The sequence below is a fragment of the Humulus lupulus genome, chromosome 8 (assembly GCF_963169125.1).
Source record: "Humulus lupulus chromosome 8, drHumLupu1.1, whole genome shotgun sequence".
Lineage (NCBI taxonomy): Eukaryota > Viridiplantae > Streptophyta > Magnoliopsida > Rosales > Cannabaceae > Humulus > Humulus lupulus.
Window position 1 is genome coordinate 120390994 of NC_084800.1, and position 26379 is coordinate 120417372.

The 26379-nt window shown below is 45.0% G+C and overlaps 1 non-coding gene across 1 annotated transcript; it reads left to right on the top strand.

The window, feature by feature from the left end:
- The first annotated feature begins 11570 nt into the window (after window positions 1-11570).
- LOC133799089 (small nucleolar RNA R71) lies at window positions 11571-11677 on the top strand. The gene has a single exon (XR_009876293.1). It is a non-coding gene; the product is annotated as a small nucleolar RNA R71 (small nucleolar RNA).
- Window positions 11678-26379: the final 14702 nt, after the last annotated feature.

Below are 26379 nucleotides of genomic sequence, written 5' to 3' on the forward strand. Positions count from 1 at the left end.
TTCGGGGCAAGCTGAGCCCTAGGTTTATTTGCCCCTTTGAGATTCTGGAACAGGTTGTAGAGCTAGCTTACAGATTGGCGATGCCTCCAACTCTATCAGGGGTTCACACTGTGTTTCATGTATCCATGCTCCGAAAGTATGTATCAGATTTTACGCACGTGCTGAGTTTTGAGAACTTGGAGCTGGACCAGGATTTATCATATGAGGAGAAGCCAGTTTAGATTCTTGATCGAAAGGATAAAGTCTTGCGGAGCAAGACCATCACCTTAGTAAAAGTGTTGTGGAGAAACAACAAGTTAGAAGAGGCAATGTGGGAACTTGAGTCAGATATGCAGGATCGGTATCACGAGTTATTCAGGTAATTTCGAGGATGAAATTTCTGTAAGGACGAGATAGTTGCAGCGTCCCAAATTTGCTAATAAGGCTTAGGGCCTTGATTAGCGTGCCTGGAGGGAAATAATTGATTTATTATGTTAATTTGTGAATTTGATGATTATGTTATTATAAATGCATGTTTAGGTGGATTAAATATGCATGTGAGCCCCTTTTGGTTATAAAGGGCATATTTGTAATTTTAGCCCTTTGAGGGCATAGATGCAATATTTGTGTATATTGTGATCGATACCATGTGTGAGTGGTGATATGTTTGTGATGGACTATCCGAGACAATTCTAGGGATCAGTTAGCTGGAAAGTCACAACGAGGACGAATACTCGGCTCGGGAGGAGCCTGGGGGTATTTTGGGGATATTATATGTGTTTGGAATTTATTGAGTAACGGATAGTAGATTGGTAGTTATTTGGAATGTCGAGATTAAATTAGGATTTATAGGAATACTCAGGGACTAATGAGATTTGGCAAATGACTAAATTCCCCTTGGGTTACTTAAGGATTGAGGATAAGCTTGTGGGGCAATTTGGTCTTTTGGCAGGGGTATTACATAGCTCAGTATAGTCTTGGGAAGTCACTGGAAGAAAACAGAAGGAAGGAAGAATCAACAGAACACACAACTCTCTCTTTCCCTCTCTAATTTGGTTCACTTCCTCTCTATGTGGTGCTTAGTTTTTGAAGGAGTTTAGGCCAGAAGTTCAGGGGATTTAAGGCTGGAGTTTGGAATACTATCAGCTTGGAACACTGGGAACTAATTCAGAGACTTAGTTAAGTTCAAGGGTAAGATTTTTAACTCAACTTACTCTGTTGATTTCTACTGGGAAGTGTTATGCATGTGAGCTGAATTGTGTTTTACCCTTGGTTATTTGGAGAAGTATGGGGTTAATTATGAGATGATTAGGATGTTTAGACTATGGGAACAAGGATTATGGGTATAGGCCTTGAATTGGATTGATTTTAGAGGGTTTAGGCTTGAGGAAAACGTAGGGAAAAATGGTGTTTTCTGGGTTTGGAGGCTCGAGCCGCGACCCTGTTCTTCAGGCGTCGCGGTCCGTGTGTGTCGAAGAGGTTGGAGGCCTCTGTCTGCCCAGGCGCGCCGCGACCCAAGGATGGGAGCACTGTGGCCCGTGTCCCTCAACTAGTGAGGCTTTTGCCTCTAACTTGAGTGCGCTGCGGCCCTTAAGGGGTTGGGCCACCACTCAAGTTCGTAATGTTGGATGTTTGAAGGTTTTTAGCTCGGGAACCCTAATGTTAAGGCTCGAGAAGGATTTTACCACCCTGATTGGTAGAATCCAAGGTCCCAGAGGCTAGAATTATAACCCAAAGTTATTTATTGGATTAGAACTTGATGGATGGCTATTGTTAATGCGTTGTGACTAGGTTTTCAATGGGGTCGGGTTAGAGGACTGTGCTCGGGATTACGGTGCTTAGGAAGCTTGGGACACAGGTAAGAAAATTGTTGTACCTGTAGAGCAGGGCGTGGCCCTATTGTTTGTGTTGAAGCGCATGGCCCTATGTGATAGAATTGCAGGGTGTAGCCCTATTGTTTATGTTTAGATATTTGTTGATATTATGCTGTGTAGTGCATAATTTTGAATGAACGGTGAAGGCCGAGAATGGTGAAGGCTGGAAACAGTGAAGGCCGAGAACGACAAGGGGCCAGGAATGGCATTAAGCACGCGGAGTGCGGAGCCGAGCACGGCAAGAGGTCGAGAACAAAATTAAGCACACAGAGTGCAGAGCCGAGTACGGCAAGGGGCCGGGAACGGCATTGAGCACGCGGAGTGCATGTCGTTAGGGCAAGACCCTCCTAGGATGCTGAAGTCATCCTCTCGGTGAAGACCACAAACCCAGTGCTTGGTAAAGCGCCTAGGACGGCATGGGCGCAATGTGATTAGCTTGTTGGCTGCTTTGTTTTATGTTGTTGATAAATATGCATATGTTATTTATTTTGTGTTAAGTTTTCTTGCTAGGCTTCGGCTCACGGGTGCTCTATGGTGCAGGTAAGGGAAAGGGAAAGGTCGACCAACCATGAGTACGGAGAGCGTGGAGCGACGGGTACATGTTCGGCCTGCATGGCTGCCATAGCCAGGGGTATTTTTGGGAAATGTTATGTATTGACTTGAATTTGTCACCTAGTCGACCCTAAATGTATTTTGAGTTGTAAATATTTTCTAAACAGTATTTTGGGATCCCAACTATAAAACTTTATGAGATTTCAATGAATAACCAAATGTTTTATATTTAATGACTAACAACGGGTTTTATCTCAATTTAGCTACACTTTTAACCTAAAACCTCGATTAGAAAGTGTTTAACACATTTTAAACTCACTTAGTAACGGCTCTAAGGAAGTAGGGTGTTACAACATGCATCACATATTGGGTGCAATTTTCTTATCTTTGGTCCAAGCACAAGTTACCAATAAACGAGCCACAAGCACGATCCTGTTTCCAAGCCTCTAGTGATAACCTAGTCACAACAATAATATAAAACCCCTTCAAAATGAGTAAATAAATACTTCCGGACCAATTCCTAGCCTCCGGGACGTCGAATCCTACCAAACCGGGTAGTAAGATCGATCCCGAGCCCTTAGGTTTAAGTTCCCATGACTAAAAACCCACTTTGGTCACTTTTCTCTTTTGAGTCGTGGCCCCAAACATTAGAGCTGTAGCTCCACTCAAGGCAGGGCCCAAAGCCCTTCTCCGACTGCATTAGCGCCGCAGCGCTCCCCAATGGAGCCGCAACTCAAATAGCCGAACAAACCCATTCACCTGCTTCTTCAAGCTTGAGCCATGACGCTCAAGAACAGAGCCGCAACTCGACCTCGAACCCAGCCAGAAAACCTCCCTTTTCTCATTTTAAAACCTTCCGAAAACCTACCCAAACATATCCAAATCCCAAAATCAAAGTTCTCAAACTTCCTAATCCAACACCAATAAAACCCAAGCTTCAATTCATTCAAAACTCATCAAAACACAAAATACAATCAAAGCTTAAAAACTTTGAAAATTTAGAACTGAAAACTTAGAATACCTTCGATTGAGTCATTTCCCAACTAAATCCTCCAGCTAATAAGCTTCTAATCTTCCCTTGAATCCCTATGCCCCGATCCTTGCTTGAATCCGAGTCCTAAAACTCAAGTTTCCTTCAAAAATGTGATCGAGTGTCGAAAAGGGAACGAGAGAAAGAGAGAAAGTTCTTAACATTCTTTTTATGATTCTAACAGGTTACTTCGAGCTTAAGTAACCTCAAGCAAATCCTAATGCTCGGGGTCCCAAAAACGGCCCTGGGAGAAAATAGTCAAAATTCCCAGAATTGCCCCTGTTCTCCCTAACTCCAAATTTATCATCAAATATTAATTCCCATTACCCAATATCGCGGTAATGTGCTAAATACCCAAAATACTCCTTGAATCACTCTGAGTCAAATATGAATCCTGTTGTGACTTTCCCACTAGCTTGCTTCCTAGGATCGCCTCGTGCTAAGTAACCGAAGCATAACCAAATAATAATGAAGTACCATACCCGTACCACATATATGCCAAATATACTTGTTGACGGCAGAAACTCATCAATGAAATATGGATGGAAAACTCAAAGACTTAATTAGTACATAATGAACGCAAAAGAGCTTGTAGAAATTTGAAGGAAAATTGCAAGTGAATAATAGAAGAAAAACTCGTATATTGCTCTTAGAATAGTCTAATATTACAAGAATTTTCCACCCCCCCCCCTTGCTGGAGAGGTGAAGATTTATTTATAGTGGGGCTCTAATGGCTCCTGACACATTGTGGTCCCAGGGGACAAGATTGTACATAGGTCAATTGTCAAGGTTGTGGCACACAGGTCATAGTGGAGCAGAATGTTGTTGTGTCAGCCCCAATAAATGGTGAGAGGTATACAGGTAATGCCTCCAATCTTTGTACAAATCCTTACCACCACTACTTGTCTAATACATATGTCAGGGTCACGCCTTTGTCCTCCTCATGGTCATACATCATGCCCCATACCCGCACAGGTACCTTGTACCTGATAGTTATTCTCACATCTCCAAGACATGTATTTTCTCCAAGCTATTCCATGTTCTACTAAGTGTAGGAAAGCTTGTGAGTTATCATGAATGATATACTCAGTTGCCTACATCACTATTGGCTTGACACCAAATAGTTTTTGGGTCTCTCTTATTGTTCCTTGTATGCCCATTAAGGAGGTTTTAGAATCCATACGTTGAAATAAGCTGAGGTGCGAGGGTGCTTAAACGCGCACAAGAAGCCAAGCAAGGCCCTCACATAGCAAGGGAGATATCTAGGGGCACCCTTATTTGGGTTCTTAGGCGTGTGTGGGAGGCCTGTCAAGGGCCTCGCATAACGAGGGTGGCCTATCGAGATACCCTTACTTGGGTTCATAAGGGCGTGTAGGAGGCCTATCAAGGGTCTTGCATAGAGAGGGTGGCCTCTTGTAAATACGGCGTGAGAGATTCTGGGCGAGGTGAGGTGCGCCTCGCTATGCGAGGCCTCAACGTCTTGCGAGGTGCTGGACAGCGAGGTGTTGGCGCGCGGGACCGCGGTGCGAGGCCTTCGGCGTAAGGCCCTTGATGAGACACTCGAAGCAAGGCGAGACTCCACGCGCAAGGTCGTGGTGCGAGGCCCTTGGCGCGAGACCATGGTGCGAGGCCTTTGGCGTGACGTCCTTGATGAGACACTCTGGTGTTCAGCGTGGCGAGGGTCTCATGAGTCACATGGGAGCAAGACTCCTAAGAGCTTGGCACTTAGGTCTTCAACCAGGCAAGGGTCTCGCGAGGCACATGGACACCCAAAACATGGGTGCAAGGCCCAGGGGCCTGAGACACACAAGGGTGTCGTGATCCTTCGAATCTTCAGTGACCTGCGGGGCACTTGGGAGTGTTGGCTAGAACGTGGTCTCATAAGACCTTTAGGCCTGAGCCCGATAGCAGGACAAAGTGACCCTTAGCCATGTATTTCAACTAGGGATCAGAGATTCTTTCCTTGGTGGATTTTTGGCGTCCATACTTTCCCCCAATCTATAAGGGGGTCCTTAGGAATCTTTGTAGACTCGTTATAATGATATTCTCACTATGCTCTGGCGGTACTGCTGTGTGATTTCTTGTAAACCAAGTTGTTGACAGTGAGAATTCGGCAACGAAGTTTGTGATACCAGTGACAATGGTGGCACACTTTGGGCTGTCATGGTCGCGTGAGTGGAAAGACAGCTAATCGATATCCAGACATGCATTACCTCCACGGGGGAGTTATCGAGCATCATGGCACGTTGTTATTATTTCGTGAGATCTCTCAGGATGAGAAGTATAGATGAAATCGTATGGCACTCTAGAACAGGCTTTGGAGGTCATGGTCAAGTGTTGGATGAAAAGGACTAAGCATTGACATGCGAGGCCACAAACTGAGTTATTCGGGGGCATTGGGCCAAGGGTGACCTTCCTTCTTGCCTTCGAGTCTTCAACCTTCATCTGTCAACATGTGAAGGCCTTTGTTTGTCATCTTTTTCATGATTGTGATACTTGCATTATACTTGGAGGCATATAAGGCATCAGAAGATGTCATTCAGCACTATTGGTTGATGAAGACATCGCTATGCTAGATGGTCTCGTACAGTGAGACCCTCTCACATGGTGAGGCTAGCCTCCTTATCTCATTGGTGTGAGACTTTGAGAAGCCCACTCTTTTCTTTAGTACGGGACCTTGAGAAGCCATTATTTTTATTTTCTTCTTCTTTTTTTTGTATGAGGAACTTTCGGAAGTTCTCATGGTCAATAGCTTTATGCTGAAAGGGTTCCCTTTGGGACCCCTCTACTGCATGTGATTCATGTCGGTTGGTGCACCTTGATTACTTGTAAGGATATGTTGACCCTTTGGGTTCTCGCTATCCTTTTATATATTTCTGTGTGCGCATTTTATTTTGTGCGAGAAACATCCTTCTCGTCATTATGCATAGTACTATTTTTGCAAGCGTCTTCTTTGAGACCCTTTTTGCAAGCATCTTCTTTGAGACCCTTTTCACAGGCCCCTTCTTTGCGACCTTTTTTACAAGAAACTTATTTGATACCCTTTTCACAAGTACCTTATTTGAGGCCCTTTTTGGGCTAGGTGACCTTGGCCGACCTACGATTGTTATGAGGACCTTTTTTGGTCTTTGTCGTGATTTACCCTTGGGTTAGGACCCTTTGTAGGGAGATGGTATTTGTGAAACTTCTCAAGCACCTATTATCAAGGCCTTATTTCCCTCGGTAAGGCGACTCAGTCGATCTAGACTTAAGAATCTCTTTGGGTTCCCCTTTGGTCTTCTGCGACGTGGTCCTTTTATAGGGTGAGTGTGTTCGTGGAGAGGTAACTTTTGAGGGACCTTTTGACTTTTCTTCGATTCTATATGGGTAGCTAGTCCTTATAGATTCAAATGTTGTCTTATAAGGTTCACCACTCATGCATACATGTATTATAAGTACTTACATATATATTTTACGAGGCAAGACACCTATTTCAAACTTTGTCAGGAACCTATTGAGGCTTGCGAGGCTAGGCACCTATTTTGCACATGGCTAGGTGCCTGTTAAGGCTCGCGAGGTTGCACACCTCCCAAGTGGTTGATGGGGTCTATCTTACCAAGCACTTTTTCTTGTTTTGTTTTTTTATGCTCTGACAATTTCAAATCTCTGTAATCAGCTTGGTGACCTCTTTGGATCTTTATGGAGGCCAATTATGATGACTTCTTTGGTTCCTAAGCGACTCATATAAAGGGAGTCTTATCGGAGGTTATCCTTGCTGAATCTCGCTTGCCTTTTCCTTGAATCCTTCTTGTAATCCTCTTCCAATCTTAAACTTGATCAGTGACATCTCTATCACAATGATCTCTTCTATGTGGAATCTTCAGACATATTGGTAGAAGGATGTTCGGAGGAAGTCTTGCTTTCCTCAACATGCATGTTCCTATGCCCCTCTTCCACACGTATATACTTTTGGGCTCTTTCGAAGAACTCCTCTAAGTTTGTAATCTCCCTCTTGAGCATGTTATCCCATAACTTGCTTCCAAAACGAACCCCAGCTGTGATTACCATCTTGATCTCTACTCTAGTCACACTCCCCTTCTTAGTTGCTTCCATATTGAATCTGTGGATATAGCTCTTCATGCTTTCACTTTTTCCCTGTTTTATGTTAGCAAGGTACGTACTCGGCATAACATAGTCACAGACTGTGTGGTGCTGCTGAAGAAATTCATCAGAGAACTGCTGCCATGACCTGATTGTTCCTGGCCTTAACCTCTTGAATCACTTATACGCGACTCCTTTGAGTGTAATGACGAAGTAATGACACTTTGCTCTACTGTTGACCCCCTTTAACTTCATCAAGTTATTGAAAGTGTCTAAGTGATATTTTGGGTCTGTAGTGCCCTCGTACGGAGTCATGCGAGGCTCTTTGAGGCTGGTGGGGAGTTGCTCAACCTGGATCTCCCTTGTGAAGGGCGACTCACGGTCTAATTCTTCATCATCTCTGTGCCCCCCAGGTGCAACAGTAATCTTGCTTCAAGGGCTTTTAATTTCAGTGCTTAATTCCTTCATCTTTCTCTTTAAGAAGTCTCATGGATTCTTAGGGTGAACCCTTGCTTTGGTTGTGTCCATTAGGGGAGCTGTAGGGGGTGTTGTTTTTACCTTGGACCCTCTCTGGTTATGTTTATCCCTTAAGTCGGATGAAGCTCTTTTGGAGGCTGCCTTGAGTTCGCACTTCCCGTAGATGGGGTTCGTGCCAGGTTGTTCCATTGGTGTAGAATCTTCCTCGCGTCCTGGGTGGGGGGTATGACTAGTGGAGATTTGCATTTTTCCCCCGTCCACGGGCATGTTGGCTTCTCTTCGTATATGTTCCCTTTCTTTACGCCTAGAGAGGGGAGCCTCAGACTATTTGTGTAACAGGCTGTTGAGTACCTCTTACATGTTCTCCATGGTGGCTTGCAAGCTTTGGTTTTTCCAGTGTAGGTCATGTATTTCCTCTTCGTAGCGACGATATCGGGAACTTGAACTCACTGAGTGTACTCGTGGGCATTTACCATGCCTTTGTTTGGAAGGACCAGGGTTCTGATGGATTAGACTTGGGGCCACCGGTGGCTGTGGCGGAGGGTGAGTTGTACGACCTTCCATTGGAGCGGTGACATGTATTACAGGGTCCGATGTAGGATGAATGGCAGGGGATGATACTTCTTCCACTTCGCCCTTGTCTCCAAGTAGATCCGTTGCACCTCCATTCATCAGTTAGGGCGAATCCCTCATGGACGCCCTTAGCTGGGTTCCGTCTAGGTGAACCTCCGCTTCTTGGTGGTCTTGTAGGCGTTTTGAATGCCTTGGCATGTTTTCTTACTAGAATCAATGGAGGAACTACTGTTTGTTATTTATTCTTTCCACAGACGGTGCCAAACTGTTGACGGCAGAAACTCGTCAACAAAATATGGATGGAAAAATAAAAAACTTAATCAATACCTAATGAACGCAAAAGAACTTGTAGAATTTTGAAGGAATATTGCAAGTGAACAATAGAAGAAAAACTCGTATATTTCTCTTAGAATAGTCTGATAATATAAGAATTTTCCACCCCCTTGCTGGAGAGGTGAAGATCTATTTATAGTTGGGCTCTAATGGCTCCTGACACATTGTGGTCCCAGGGGACAAGATTGTACATAGGTACATTGTCAGGGTTGTGGCACAGGTCATAGTGGAGCAGAAGGCTGTGGTGTCGGCCCCAGTACATGGTCAGAGGTATACAAGTAATTCCTCCAATCTTTGTACAAATCTGTACCACCACTACTTGTCTAATATAGATGTCAGGGTCACGCCTCTGTCCTCCTCATGGTCATACATCCTACCCCGTACACGCACAGGTACCTTATACCTGATAGTTATTCTCACATCTCCAAGACATGTATTTGCTTCAAGCTATTCCATATTCTACTAAGTGTAGGAAAGCTTGTGAGTTATCATGAATGATGTACTCAGTTGTCTAAATCACTATTGGCTTGACACCAAATAGTTTTTGGGTCTCTCTTATTGCTCCTCGTATGCCCATTTAGGAGGTTTTAAACTCCATACGTTGAGAGAAGCCGAGGTGCGGGGGTGCTTAGGCGCGTGCAGGAAGCCAAGCAAGGCCCTCGCATAGCAAGGGCGATATCTAGGGGCACCCTTATTCGGGTTCTTAGGTCTGTGCGGGAGGCCTGTCAAGGGCCTCGCATAGCGAGGGTGGCCTATCGGGATACCCTTACTTGGGTTCATAAGTGCGTGCGGGAGGCCTATCAAGGGCCTTGCATAGGGACGGTGGCCTCTTGTACAGACAGCGTGAAAGATCCTGGGCGAGGCGAGGTGCGCCTCGCTATGCGATTCCTCAATGTCTCGTGAGGTGCTGGGTAGCAAGGTGCTGGCATGCGAGACCGTGGTGCGAGGCCTTTAGTGCAAGGCCCTTGATGAGACGCTCGAAGCAAGGCGAGGCTCCATGCGCAAGGCCGTGGTGTGAGGCCCTTGGCGTGAGACCATGGTGCGAGGCCTTTGGTGCGAGGCCCTTGATGAGATGTTCTGGTGTTCAGCAAGGTGGGGGTCTCGTGAGTCGCATGGGAGCAAGACTCCTAAGTGCTTGGCACTCGGGTCTTCAACCAGGAAAGGGTCTCGTGAGGCACATGGACGACCAACACATGGGCACGAGGCGGGAGCCTCTCAAGGCCCAGGGACGCGAGACACACAAGGGTGTCGTGAGCCTTCGAATCTTCAGTGACCTACGGGGCACTTGGGAGTGTTGGCTATAACATGGTCTCGTGAGACCTTTAGGCCTAAGCCCGATAGCAGAACTAAGTGACCCTTAGCCATGTATTTCAACCAGGGATCAGAGTTTCTTTCCTTGGTGGATTTTTGGCGTCCACAATACCCAAAATGGCCAAAATATGAAAAATTCCCAATTAAACAGAAATGGGCCCACATGCATATTTAATATACCTAAACATGCATATCTAGTCATATTATGATATAACTCACATAATCACATAATGATACACATAAATATCACATAATTATAAAATTCCATAATTCACCATCTTGGCCCCCTGATCAAGGCCCTAAGCCTTATTAGGAAATTTGGGTCGTTACAGTCCCCCAATTTCCTTTTCTTTGACAAAATTTCTTTCATAAACTTCACATAACTTGGAATTTGTTCAAGTGCCTCAGCAAACGGAATATTGATGTGTAGCTTTCAAAAGATATCCAAAAATTTAGAAAATTACTTGTCAAACTTATTCTTTTGAAGCCTCTGAGGATATGGGATCTCTATGTGGCGATCTATGCTTATTTCTGACTACTTCTCTAAGTTCTCAATAACATTTGACCCAATCACTTCCTTCTCCTTATCAACCACTTTTGGCTCCTTTAACTCCTTGCCACTCCTTAAGGATATTGCATTGCACTATTCTTTTGGGTTTACCTCAGTAGTGCTTGTTAAGTTCCTTTGAGCACGGTTTGTCATTAAAGTAGCCAACTGCCCTAACTGAGTCTCCAAACTCTTGATAGATGCCCTAGATTCTGTCATGAACTAGTTCAGTACATCAGACTGTGCGTCAGGTTATTTCATATGTGTTGGCTGATGTGGTTGTGGCTGTGGAGGTGGGAATTGTTGCTGACTTTGAGGGGAAGGCTGTTGTGCAGCTTGATTATTTGTCCATGAGATTTTAGGGTGATTCCTCCACCCTTGGTTGTATGACATCGAAAAGGGGTTGTTGGTTGGTCTTTGAAAATTTCTTATAGCTTGGACTGGTTCCATAGGTATATTATTCATATCCATGGCAGGAAACTGATTTAATGGATGAGCACTCCTACATGCCCCACATAAACTCTGAACGTGCATGGTTTGGGCTGACAGGTTGCTTTGTTGTAACTGCTTCGTTAAAGCTGCCACTTGCGCTGTAAGCATGGAAATAGCATCCAATTGAATCATACCAACCACCTTCTTTATTTTTCCCCTTTCAATTAGCCACTGATAGTTATTCATTGCCATCTCCTCTTGCAATTCATACGCCTCATTAGCACTCTTGCTCATGAACGTAGCCCCTGCTGCAGCATCTATTATGGTACGAGTAGTACCATTCAACCCATTATAAAAATTATGGACTAGCATCCACTTCTCTATACCATGATGTGGACACTTCCTTAACAACTCTTTAAATCTTTCCCATGCATCATACAATGATTCCTCTTCTGTCTAGTAGAAATTATTAATTTCCCCTCTCAACTTTGCATCTTTTGCTGGAGGGAAAAACTTTGCTAAGAACTTTTAGGATAACTCCTCCCATGTTGTGATAGAATTAGCTTGCAGTGAAATTAGCCAACTCTTCACCCGATCTCGTAGAGTGAATGGGAATAATCTAAGTCTAATTGAATCGTCACTCGCCCCATTCATCTTAAATGTTGCACATAGCTCCAGGAAATTGGCTATGTGCAAATTCGGATCTTCTGTGGGCAACCCCCCAAACTGAACAGTAGACTGCACCATTTATAATATTGCTGGCTTAATCTCGAAATTATTTGCAGCAATAGTGGGGTGTCTGATGCATGAATGCACTCTTGTGACAGTAGGAAGTACATAGTCTCTAAGCGTCCTTGTTCCTTGTTCCACTGGGACCTCTGCAATATTTGGGATATTATTAACATTAGCAGCATTGTTTGCTGTATTTCCTTGATTCTCAAAAATGGCAAAATCCAGTCTTTTCTTTATCTTTCAGTTTTGTCTGCACGTTCTTTCAATTTCGAGATCTACCGATATGAGTTCCTTTTGTCTAATTCATCGCACATAGTACTTTCGTCCAAAATATAACATATGTCTATATAACGATAGAATATTCAATTCACATCTTTTGAATTTTGAATCAAAATCATAAATCAAGCAAATAGTGATCAAGTATTTACTAGCATTAAGTAAACATCATATAGATTAGAATAAAGAAGAAGTATCAATAGAACATCATAATAAAATTAAATAGAAATCCAAGTGACTACATTAAACCCTAGAGAAAAATATTTAGTTTATGACAAACATAGCTAACACCATAAGAATAAATGTTACCATCTTTAATATCCAAAACTTGAAAAGAAATTAAAGAAGAAAAATGCAGAAAATAATCTTAGCCGTCAAGAACTCTCTAAAAATTTGTGAATAAAAACCCTAATTCCTTAATCTCTAATGTTTTAAAGCTAAATAATTTTTTTTTTTTTCTCTCTTCAGGGAGGCGCGCCGCAGCACTGGTCATCTCATGCTGCAACCCATGTCTTCAAAATGCCCAGGAGATTTGCGCCTCCATCTTCAAGTGTCACGACTTTTATAAGTCCATGTTGCAGCTTGTGTGAGTGCCCATTTATTTTTGCTCTCTACCACTCATCATGCCATGATCCTAAAAGGCATGCCGCGATAATAATTCATGCCAAATTTTGCATAGTTTCTGACTTTGCTAGAGTCGCAACTCTTAAGCCCATGTCGCGACTCTAATTCTATTTTTCTCAAAACTTGACCATTTTGAATCCTTCCTTCATCAACTTAATCAAAAAAATTCTTCTAGCTTCTTCTTCATGCCAATTTGACTCAAATAACCACCAAAATCTCCATTTTTTCACCATTTCTTCTTCTTTTCACATTTAGCTCAAGATTCATAGCACCAACCTATAACAAAAACAAATACAAGATTAATATTGCACAAAATAAACAAAAAGACTCAAGATTACAACAAAAACATATCCTAAAACGACACTAATGTAGAGTTATCAGGCGTCAAAAGCTTCAGTGGTCTTAAAGGGTTCTTGTGAGACCGAATCTTGAAAATGGCAAGATATGGTTCCCATAACTCTAGTTGCATAAAGGAGAAGTTCCCGTCCTGGTTGAAAGCCCAGCAACGGTAAAGCATCTCCTCCGTTTGAGTCAATGACACTGTAACTTCCTCTTTGGCTTTGGCCTCGACCTCATTAAGTTTCCTTCTGAGACCCTCATTCTCAGCCTGCAGTTGCTCCAGTCGACGGCTCACTTCTACAGCCTGATTCTTGGCAATTCGCTCGCCATCTTGGGAAGCAGTCAAGGCAACCTTTGCAGACCGCTCGCTCTCCTAGGAGGAAACTAGGGAGGCTTTGGCAGACTGTTCACCCTCTTGGGCAGTTCTCAGGGCGACTCAGAGCTCCTCATCCCTAATTCTAACCTGAGAAATTCCTTGGAGTTGAGCGAGGACAGATTACAAAAGGATAAGGCAAGTCAAGAATAGTTTTTTTATAAAAAAAAAAAAACTAAGGAGCAAAGAAAAAGAAAAGTTAGAAGAATGAGAAGGACTCACAGTGAGGTTCATTCCCATAGCAGATTTGAGGACGTTCTCTGGAGTACGCTCCTCCATAGCCCTCAGGTCTTTGGCATTGCCTATGTAGGCATGGCCAACCATATGTCTCACCATCTCGTACACAGTACCCTGAAATGCCTCGGGGATCCTGGCTAGGTCTAGTGGCTTAACTGAGATCTGGACAGTGGGAGCCTCACCTTGTATCACTTGAGGAATTGAGGGAGGTACATGCCGAGGAAGAGGAGGTGGAGCTTGGAGAACCGTGACTGTTGTCACCAGAGCTGGGGGGAGAGTCTTTCGTGGCTGCTCCTAGGTGGAGCTGGCACCTTTGTCTTTAATTGGAGACTCGATGGAAGCCCCAGTCTTGGGAGTTTGTTTCTTAGTTAGTCTGACCCTCTTCACCATAGGACCAGCTCTGGCCCTGCTAGCCTTAAAAGCACCCCTCAAACCCGAAGCATCTGGCAGCTCCATCTCTTCGCTTGAAAAAGAACGAGCAGAAAGTTCAGATATAAGAAATAATTAGTGAAAGTAATGTAAAGAAAAGAAAAAGAGCAAGAACCCTACCCTCCGAGCTAGGGGAGGAATTTGTCCCATACTTCTAAAAAATGGAGGACCTAAAATTGAGAGTGTTGTCAACCACAATGGTACCTTTGGGGTAGCTGTGGTCATAACAGACCACCAAATGGTCCACACATTGAAAGAGTATTGTGTTTAGGTCCAGTTCGGTAGGATGACGACTAACGAGCAGGTTAGGGTTGAAGCGAACTAGCCTAAAGCTGGCAGCTGCCCGATCTAATTCTCTATATGGGTTACCTTGGCCAGAGGGGCCGGCTGCTGCCCCGGACGCTGCTCACTCTGGATCAGGTCCCTGATCATCTTCAGGAGCTTGCCTTTTGCGCACCAGCGGTGGCACATCTTCTTCCTCCTCGTTGTCTTCAATGGCTGGCAGGGCTTCTTGAGGAGGGGGGAACTCGGGAATAACAAGAAGAGGAGCTTAGGTCGTGAGAGCCAGCATCTGGCCCTTGCTGATCAGGTTGTAGGCCACCATGGTGGCATCGTTCACAACCTGACGGAAGTATTTCTCCTTTGGAGGAAGACTAGAAAAAGACTCCAATTGACCCCCAAGGGTCTCAGACCGCCCTATCCTCGTGAATATAGATGCACAAAGAATGAACTCAGTTTGAATACTTAAAAAAAAAGGTGTGAAAGTGATAAGAAAGTTCACGTGCTGAATTCATAAAGATAGAAGACTTACGAGGGTGGTTGATATATCGGTGCTCGCAGTTCTTGAACCCATTTGACATAAATAATAAATCTTTATACTCATTTAGGTAGCTGGGGAGGTTGATGGCGGATGCTGAGTTGGGAAAGCGAGTGAGGTAGTAAAAACTGTCACCTCGCCCCTTCTAGTCAGGACTGGCCTTGAGGCAGAAAAAATACATAATATTTTCCAGAGTGGGGACCTCCCACTCATACCTCAGAAATACATATTTTAACCTTGCCAAAAGTCTATATGAGTTTGGCGGGAGCTGGAATGGAGCCAGTCTGACGTAGTTCAGGAAATCTACGAAGTACTAGTCTAGTGGGAGGAAGGCACCTGCCTTCAGGTGCTCATCACTTCAAGCCCCAAAGTTATCTTGGAGAGGGGCGCAGCTCCTCTCTTCTTCCAATGGAGGTCGGGCATGGAGGCCATCAGCTCCCTTCTCAATCCCACGGCTCAACAGGATCTTGTTAACTTTTCCCTGAGTCGATATCTGGGATAATATGTGCTCGGCCTCGAAAAACGTGTTGGGGTCGACGAGGAGTTCCCTCTCCACCACATGGCTGAAATGAGGAGTTGGAGAATCAGACGCAACTTGCTTGCCCTTATTCTTTCACTGAGCGGAGGAGCTCGCGACGATATTCTTTTGGGAGCCATGATTTAGCTCGCCTGACGACAAAGCGGCCTATTAGTGGTGACCTAGCTACGGCTGTAAACATACAAAAATCCGAGGGTTTATTTGGTTTACTTTTAGGATTTAAAATTTACACAAACTAAGGTGTGTTCTATCCTCAACGCGTGGTTCCACACGTAGTCCTAGGCCATGCGCTTTGATTTCGTGAAATTACCTGATACTTCGGGATTCGTGTGCCAGACTCATCAGACCCACTACTTTTCTTTTGAAAGCGGTTTAATGAAAAACTGCTTAAGGAATCATGACCTTTAAGCTACCCATAACCAAACCTAAAACCCTTTCGACTTCTACATCCAAATAGGTATTCTAATCGATTTGCTAGTAGCATTTTCTTAGTTGCCTAGTTTTATGAATACCTTATTTCTAAACAAGCCTAGTCTCATTCATTTAGCCTAAACCAAACCCTATTCCCTATTCAAAATCATACATAGCCTAAGCGATATTGAACAAAGAATGTTTTTTTTAAACAAAAAACTCACTGGAAAATAAAGAATTGAAAGATTCAAACCAGGTGAGGAGATCTTACAATTTTTATGGTCGATTAAAAGAAAATGTCAATACGTCCACAGGAAGCTCCTTGAAAGCTTCTAAGAGTCTGAAAGGTGATGAAAGTTTTTGGGAGAAGTTTGAGAAGATAAAGGGAAATTTTGTTTTTGAAAGGAAACTTTTTGAATGCAAAGGTGGTAGGGTTTAGGTCTGATCTCCCTATCTATATGTAAACTGTGGGAATTAATTCGGGCCATCTGATTGGGTCAGCTCGAGATCCAAAGGCCAAGATTAAATGAACCATACGGCAAAAAAAATTTGAAAAGACAATTGTCACAGTCCTCGAAACCCGAACGGAAGCCACTTATAGACAGCAACGTGTCCAATACTCGAGTAGTAGGCATGCACAATTTTACATGGCAGAAGACTAGAAGCCCCTAATGTGCATGTCACAAAGTGACGACATCAAGCACGAGTAGGAGCTTAGGGGATAAATGTTGTATCCTAAAAATTAGCACGAGTTTAATCACTCAGCTAGGGGTACAGCTGGCAGACGGATATGTGAAAAAGCAGCTGTTGACCCTCAATTTAGCCAACTAACACGGAGTCAAAATATGAATGATATAGACGAATATGTATAGATAATAACGTAATGACAAAAGTAAAGAAAACACAGTAATTTATAGTGGTTCGGCCCCAGAATCTGGTAATGACCTACGTCCACTTAGAATGATATTGATATGGGAACAAAAGTGTGATCAGAGAACTTGGGCTCAATGAGTTTCAACACTCCTCATAAACAATACTAGTTTTCACAGATAATTTCTATCTTTCTATGATTTCCCGGGCTCCAAAAGTCCCTTCCCATGAGCCATCTCCTGCTTTTTATAGGCTCATGGAGGGTTGCCCAATATTGTTACAGATATTATCCCCTGAATCATGGGATATTCAGAAGATTGCATGAAATAAATTTGGGATACATAAGATCTTTCCATAAATGTTGCTTTGCCAGCGGAACCACCGACCAGTCTGGTCGTGGTAAAAACAGGTCTGTCCTGCTTCTGGTGTGTCTCCTGGTCGATACTCTAGCAGACGCTCCAGGTGTCAGCCACGTGTCAAGAGATTATTTGCCACATCACAAATGCTAATTTATTGGATAACATTTGCCCCCCAAAGTTTATTTACCACGAACAGTAAATAAACTTTGAACGAACGACCCTTCGGTAACCCCTCCTGACGTGTCAGAGCCCTTCGTGCGTTCTTGAAAAAAGCAAACCACTCATGTCTAATCAAGGCTTTTCAGTTTCCCAGAAACAACTACGACGGCCATTACGCTTCCCCATACTTCGAAAATGGAAAACTAATGATCACGCCTTTTGAATACCAAAGACAAACTTATATAAGGTTACTTGAACCACTTCTTTCCTTTTTACGCACGCCACCTCTCTGTCGAAAACCCTAAAAAACCAGAGCTTTACTCTCTCCGGCGAACCTTCCTTTGTGCTGTAGGATCAGACGGTGGGCTCATTGACTCCCGAAACTTTCACTTCCATCTTCACGACCACTTTCCTTGGTAAGTTACTCTGAAACTCCATGCTTCTAACCTTTTGTGGTGCATGCTCTTAAATGGTGTACTGTTCGAATCTCTTGGTTTCTGGTTTTTTTTTTTTTTTTTTTTCTTTGAATGCCTGTAGATAAGATGTCTTTGTAGGCAACGTAGGCTTATGAGTAGGTTTAAAACCCAGGATTAGCGCTTTTTAGGACATAGGATCGAAGTAGCATTTCGATTTTTTAAACCAGTTGGAAATAATTTCTTCCCGTTGTGAGGGGAGTCGAAAAAGCTTTTCAGGAAAACTTTTCACTTTCACCCTTTTGGTCCGTTTTTTAAACTGTTTGCGCAGAGAGACTTAGTTAGAATGCTGTTATATAAAGGCTTAGCTTTTATACTTCGACCAGCGTTACTTTAAGAATCTCCTAGATCCCTCTGACCTCGCCTCCCCATTCTTCTGTTTGCAGATTTTAATGCCAGATTTGTGGGGAGGTGAGAGACCCATCGACGACGACCTCCTTGCCCAACTGCTCGAGGGAGAAGAACAACTAGCCGATCGCATCCACCAGATACCCTTCTCACGAGCCTCTTCCAGACCGCACCCTTCTCCTTCAATGGCCCGTTCAAAATCCTCTGGCAAGAAAAGGCCCGAATCTGAAAGTAACCCTTCTCCTTCTTCCCAGCCTGATTCGCAGGCGGGGGCTCCCTCGACCAGTGGTCGAGAGAATCTTACTCCTGACCCCAATATCCAAACTAGGGCTCGTCCTCGTCATCGCAATCCGCCTGATGTCGAGTGGTACACTCCTCCTGCCAGTTCGATGACCCTTCGGATGGTCGCGAACTGCTTCAGAAAATACCCCCTAACGGGGGTAACCATTACACGTCCTACTGCGGAGCAGAGGGCTAACCGTCCAGGAGGGGCAAACAGCGCCTGGTCCCGGTATCACATTGAAGCGGGGGCTTATCTCCCTCTTCATCCTTTCTTTGTGGGGGTGGCCAATTATTTCGGCGTCGCTCCCTTTCAAATAACCCCTAATGGATATAGGATGTTGGTTGCACTCTATGTCCTGTACAAACTTAACAAATGGCCAGAACCTTCACCTCATGAGGTTAATTACCTCTTTGACCTTAACTCCAATCCTCAACACAACGGGACGGGCTTTTTTCACTTCTGTCATCAGGAAACTGGCCGGACGTTTTTGAGTGGGACCACCCACATATCAAACGTGGGACATTACAACAAGGAGTACTTCTTTACTCCGGATATATCCAGCAACAACTTGGCTTTCGCGAGAGGAGGTACAATTTTGTCTTTGCCTTGGTCGATACTTTATCATAGAGTATTTCCTTTCGTCATTTCTCAAACTCGACTTGCTTTTCAGGCCCCTGGTTGCGCCCGACCCCAACACCAGATATGGTGTCGAGGTCTGACACTCTGGCCAAGATGTCTGCCGCTACCAAATGTGTCAAGACCTTGACACAAGAAAAGAATTTGAGGTCGTCTGGCCTTCTAGCTCCTCGCCATGACAATAGAGGGTCCGAAACGGACGAACCCACTGCCGGGGGGGTTCCCGAGCAGCAACTTCCTGTGCCCTCTCCAAGGAGGAGGCCAACAGGAGTTACGATCAGAGAACCCACGAGCAGCCCTTCTGCAGAAAGGCCTTCTGCTCCCCAAGGCAAGGGGAAAGAAAAGGCCAAAGAACCAGTTGTTGACTTGGAAGAGTCTTCTGATGACAATGGTAACGTTATTTCGCTTTTAAATGGTCTGCCAATCCCCTGTCACATGTTTGACGGGGATGGCAACTTTACATATGCTCCAAATCTAGGGCCAAACTTCTTCATGCCAGAAAATGAGTATATGATTAATAGAGTCAATAGTATAGCGACCAGTAGTTGTAGCTCGGGTATTCACTTTATTATCTTCTTTCTGTTGTATTACTTTTTTTCACTTTTTTCTTCCCTTATTAACCTCTTGTGTTTATTTTCATGCAGATATGTCGACTCCCAATATCTTTGACATGTACCAGGCCGAAGAGGAAGAGGAAGTCCCTCAACTTCAACGGAGGTCAAAGAAACGAATTGGTGAAACCAGTCGAGGCCCTTCAGTCAAGAAGAGTCGACCAGAAGACCTTCCTCAGGGCACTCCAACCGGGCAAAGTCCTGCGCCAACTGGGCGAACTCCTACCCCTCCTCCAGCTCCTTCTGAACAGCAAAACACCCCTGCTCGGTCCAATCCTCCACCTGCGCCTGCTAGGGAGCATCTTTCTCGCGAAGAGGCTCATGAGGCCAGGCTCGTGAGCCATACCATTCGATCCGCTAAGGATCGAATTGAACGGATTGGCAGAGGTGAGCGTGTTGGGTCTTCCATGATCCAAGCTGTAGAGCTACCAGTCGATCAGATCCTGAACAGGACTCTGAACGAGATCTCCAGCGTAAGTATTTCTTTGTTTCTCGAGTCTTTGTTTTTTCAGTTCTCGTGATAAGTCTTGACTTCTTTTTCTTTCGTTTACAGGCCTTACTTTCTGCCATTACTGCTCGTACCCGAGCCCAGGCCTACTTTGAGCAGATTGAGGCTAAATTTCTCGAGAAACATCAGGTGAAGGCGGCTGAGGAGCTTTCGGCTGCTGAAGCCAAACATGCTAAGGAGTTGGGGACGGTGGTCCGAGAGCGGGATGCAGCGGTGACCAAACTGTCCGCGGCAGAAGCTGCTAAAGATGCAGCGGTTAAGCTGAGGGAAGAGTATCGGTCGTACAATAAAACTCATCTCCGCGAGATCAAGCATCTGGAGGGGGTAGTCAAGTCTAAGGACGAGACTATTGCCACTCTCGAGGGCAAGGTGCAGCAGTCGGAGCTTGACAACTCCAAGAATCTGGAAAAGTATAAGAGGGCGACACTCCGATGTTTCTATAACTTTTGGAAACACAATCAGGGTGCTGACTTTAGCTACCTTTCGGAGGAGGTCAAAGTTGCGGAGTTGGCTCGGTGCGCTGCTCAACTGGCTGAAGAGGAGGCGAGAGCTGCGACTCCTGCAACCCCAAGCGTCATTGGTTTGGACGAAGAAACCATCGAGGAAGAGACTGACCAGGTTGTTGCCCAGGATCCTCCTGTCCCCCATGCCTCTTAATTTATTTAGCTGTTCTTCTTTCTTTTTAAACACGCGACCCACGGGTCGCAATGTAAAGACAATAATTTCTTTTTAAACTTTGCTGCACGGGCAGTAAATCTTTTTGTTTGAACAATTACATCCAAGCAGCAATGCTTGCGGTGTAAAAGCTTGACTCTTGCTGTTATAATATTTTTACTTATTATAACGTTTGTCCGTATGACCGAACTTAGCATAGTACTTTTGGCATCATATATTTTGAAAAAATACTCTAAGTACTTGAAGCATGCTTTCACTCATTTTGTTCATGTGTTTACATACCTTGAGAGTATGCTTTGCTATCGATGTGCCTTATATGCCCCCCAAGTGATCGAGGAGTTCTTAGGTCCTTGGTCACTTGCCTTGACCATGGCCTGTCCGAACATTCCTGTTCGCGCGGAAAAATGATACTTGTAATACAGCAAAACAACACACGTAATGAACAAATACTTGTAAATGTAAATTCACAAAGGTTGGCAAGAACGACTGGCTGAGCACAGTCCCTTATAATTTCGTATTAAAAATGGACTAATCATGTCTTTACGAATGATTCTGAAACAGAATCTTACATATACGAGCAGTTAGCCATACACCGTGGCTAACCCTCTTTGCAAAACTTGTAAAAATTAATGGGAAAATTTGAACAAGCCAGTCCTTTAAGAAGGGCTGTTTATTGATAATACTTGCGCAGGTGTTCTCCATTCCAGTAACGTGGAACGAGATCTCCGTTTAAGCGTGCAAGTTTGTAGGTGCCTGGGTGAAGGACTTCTTCAATCTGGTAAGGTCCTTCCCAGTTAGGTCCGAGCACGCCTGCAGTGGGGTCGCGGGTATTCAAGAAGACTCGTCGTAACACCAAGTCTCCGACGTTGAATCTTCTTTCTTTAACTTTGGAGTTAAAGTACCGGGCGACTTTTTGTTGATAAGCAGCAACTCGGAGTTGAGACTTTTCTCGTATCTCATCAATTGAGTCTAAGGACTCCAGTATTAGCTGGCTGTTTTTCTCTTGATCATACGTTAAACGCCGATGTGAGGGGGGATCTATCTCGACGGGTATCATGGCCTCATACCCATAGGCTAAGGAAAATGGGGTACGCCCTGTGGCTGTTCGATGAGATGTTCTATATGACCAGAGGACTTCCGGTAGTTGTTCTGGCCATGCTCCTTTCGCTTCTTCAAGTCTTTTCTTCAGGGTGTCCTTGAGGGTTTTGTTTACAGCTTCGACTTGCCCATTCGCTTGGGGGTGTGCGACTGAAGAAAAGCTCTTGATTACCCCATGCCTTTCGCAGAAATCGGTGAACAGGTCGCTGTCAAATTGGGTTCCGTTGTCTGAAACTATCTTTCTGGGCAAACCATACCGGCACACAATGTTCTTGATGACAAAGTCGAGAACTTTCTTGGTCGTTATGGTTGCGAGTGGTTCAGCTTCGACCCATTTTGTAAAGTAATCGACTGCCACAACTGCGTACTTTACTCCTCCTTTTCCTGTCGGTAGTGATCCAATTAAATCTATTCCCCATATTGCGAAAGGCCACGGGCTTTGCATCTGCTTTAGCTCGTTTGGAGCTGCTCGTGGGATTTTGGAGAACCTCTGACATTTATCACACCTTCGTACGTACTCCATTGAATCCTCGTTCATCGTTGGCCAAAAATAGCCCTGTCGAAGAATTTTTTTCGCCAAACTCTGCCCCCCAGCGTGATCTCCGCAGAAGCCTTCATGCACCTCTTTCATGAGTTCCTTAGCTTTTTCTGATGTAATGCACCTGAGCAGTGGCATTGAATATCCTCTTCGGTACATAACACCGTCGAGCAGTATGTACCTAGCAGCTTGTCTTTGCAGAGTTCTGGCTTTGTTTCTATCTACTGGCAATGTCCCATTTGTCAGATACTCCAGGTAAGGTGCCATCCATGTATCTTCTACTCGAATTTCCATGCTGGCTTCGGCCGCATCAATGCTTGGTTCACTTAATCTCTTTACTGGGACTATGTTCAAGGTGTCAGCATCTTTGGCACTTGCAAGTTTGGCCAAGGCGTCTGCATTCGAATTTTGGTCTCGCGGAATTTGCTGGAGGGTGTATTTTGTAAACTGTGCTAGCAAATCTTTTGTTTTATTAAGGTAGGCCATCATTTTTAACCCTCGCGCTTGATATTCTCCCAGGACTTGATTCACGACCAGCTGAGAGTCGCTGAAAATATCGAGCGCTTTTATGTTCATCTCCCTGGCCATTTTCAGTCCAGCGAGGAGTGCTTCGTATTCCGCTTCATTGTTTGACGCTGCGAAATCAAACCTGATTGCGCAGTGAAATCGATGCCCATCGGGCGTTATCAATATCACTCCCGCTCCAGCGTGAGATTCATTAGATGATCCATCTGTGAATAGTTTCCACGAAGGAGTCTTGTCTTGAGGCATGGGCGCCTCAGGTTTTTCGCACAACTCGTTGCTGGGGAGTTCGGTGAACTCCGCAATAAAATCGGCTAAGGCTTGCCCTTTTATTGCTGCTCGCGGTGAATAAGTCACGTCGAACTGTCCCAATTCGACCGCCCATTTTAACAGTCGTCCAGCCGCCTCAGGTTTTTGGAGGACCTGCCGAAGGGGCTTGTCGGTCAAAACCGTGATAGGATGGGCTTGGAAGTACGGTCGCAACTTTCGGGAGGCTAGGATTAAGCAATATGCTAATCTTTCGATCGGTGGGTATTTTAATTCTGCACCGATCAGCCTTTTGCTGACGTAGTAAACAGCTTTCTGCACGCCTTCTTCTTCCCGTATCAGTACCGCACTAGCAGCAACTTTGGTAATCGCCAGATAAATATACAAAGTCTCTCCTTCCATTGGTTTTGATAGGATAGGAGGTTGCGACATATGAGCCTTTATTGTCTGGAATGCTTGCTCGCAGTCTTCCGTCCATTCAAACTTTTTATTTCCCCTAAGTAGATTGAAGAATGGAACGCACTTGTAAGTTGATTTTGAGATGAATCTACTAAGGGCAGCTATCCTTCCGGTCAGGCTTTGGACATCCTTGATCTTTTCTGGCGACTTCATATCGATCAGGGCTTTTATCTTGTCGGGGTTGGCCTCGATTCCCCTTGAATTCACTATAAATCCCAAAAACTTTCCTGACCCGACTCCAAAGGAACATTTGAGGGGATTCAACTTCATATGGTACTTGTTTAACACATCAAAGCACCTTTGCAAATCCTTCACATGTCCTTCAGCCTTCTTGGACTTTACCAGCATGTCATCCACATATACTTCCATGCTTACTCCGATCAGCTCCTTGAACATGTGGTTGACCAATCGTTGGTAAGTTGCACCTGCGTTTTTCAGTCCAAAGGGCATTACTTTGTAACAATATAAGCCCGTATCGGTCCGAAAGCTGGTATGATCCTCATCAGGGGGATGCATGCTGATCTGATTGTAGCTTGAATACGCATCCATGAACGAAAGGGTCTCATGCCCAGCGGTTGCATCGACTAGCTGGTCGATCCTCGGGAGTGGGAAGCAGTCTTTTGGGCAGGCCTTATTGAGGTCTGTAAAATCCACACAGGTCCGCCATTTGCCGTTAGGCTTGGGGACCAACACCGGATTGGAGACCCATGATGGATAAAACGCCACCCTGATGAACCCATTTTCTTTAAGTCTTTCGACTTCTTCTTTCAAGGCTCTTGATCTGTCTTTATCGAGCAGCCTTCTTTTTTGTTGCACCGGTGGAAAGACTTTGTTTATGTTCAGGACATGGCTGATCACCGCAGGGTCTATTCCGACCATGTCTTTATGTGACCAGGCGAAAACTCCCTGGTTCTCTTGCAAGAATTCCACCAGCGCCTGTTTCGCGGTAGGTTCTAAATTCTTCCCAATCCTTACGATTCGAGTTGGGTCTTTTTCATCGAGATGGACCTCCTCCAGGTCCTCGACGGGTCCAACATTTTCTTCAAAATCCCCAAAGCGAGGATCCAAATCTATATCCTCACTTTGGGCAACACCCTATTTGGTGACTTTTCCACCTGATTGGGTTTGTCTGTCTTCCGTCATCTGTAATCGTTCTGGAGTAGCGCTCCTCGATGCTCCACTTTTTGCCTTTGTGATCGAGGCGTTATAGCACTCCCTGGCCTCCCTTTGGTTTCCCAAAACACATCCTACTCCTGCGTCCGTTGGGAATTTCATGGCTAGATGCCACATGGAGATGATTGCCCTTAGTTCAACCAGTATGGGTCTTCCAATAACGGCGTTATACGCTGAAGGACAATCGACCACTACAAAAGTGGCGAGTAATGTCCTTGAGGCAGGCGCTGTACCCGTTGTTACTGGGAGTTTGATCATTCCGGCTGGTGCGAGTCCTTCTCCAGAGAAGCCGTATATGGTTTGATTGCAGGGCTCCAAGTCCTTCACGGACAGCTTCATGCGTTCCAGCGTTGATTTATACAGGATATTCACTGAACTCCCTGTATCGACCAGTACTCTTTTTGCCATCATATTGGCCATTTGGATATCCACGACCAGCGGATCGGAATGTGGGAACCGGACGTGTTGGACATCGCCCTCAGAGAAGGTTATCCCGCACTCCTCTGAGCGGGCCTTTTTCGGCGCTCGGGCCTCCACAGTCATCATCTCGATGTCCTGGTCGTGGCGCAGAGTTCGAGCATATCGTTCTCTAGCCTTTCCGCTATTTCCAGCGAGGTGTGGGCCTCCACAGATGGTTAAAAGTGTTCCGGCTACGGGGGCAGGCTGTAATGGTGGCGAGCGTTGGCGTGTGGACGTCTGCTCGTTGCCACCTGGAGCTTCTCGTTGGGAAGTTCCCGAGGCCCGTACGTACCTTCTCAAGTGTCCTTGTCTAATGAGGAACTCGATTTCATCTTTTAGCTGGTTGCATTCATTAGTGTCATGTCCATAGTCGTTATGGTAACGACAGAATTTGGTAGTGTCTCTTTTCGAAATGTCTTTTCGAATGGGCCCAGGCTTCTTGTAGGGCACACTAGAGCTTGTGGCCTGGTAAACCTCTCCTCGAGACTCAACGAGGGCAGTGTAGTTAGTGAACCTAGGTTCATAACGATTACCCTTGGCTCGTTTATTGTCGGAGGTGGAAGGCTCATTGTGTTGCCGTTTCCCACCATTCTTGCCATTACCGTTGCCGTTTCCGTTGCCCTTGCCGTTGCCATTTGGTTTGGTGCCATTGGCGGCCTTGGCGGGTTCGGCAGCCTTCTTGCCCTTGTTCGAGGATTTTCCATCATCGGCAATGGCTTCTTCGAGTTTGATATACCGATCAGCTCGGTCTAAGAATTCCTGGGTGGTTCTGACCCCATCCTTACGAAGACTTTTCCATAGGGGCGAACGGCGCTTCACTCCCGCAGTTATAGCCATCATTTTTCCTTCGTCTCCGACTGTCTTTGCTCCGGCTGCCGCTCGCATAAAGCGCTGGATGTAATCTTTTAGTGATTCTCCATCTTGCTGGCGGATCTCAACCAGTTGGTTTGCTTCGGTCGGGTGGACACGACCTGCGT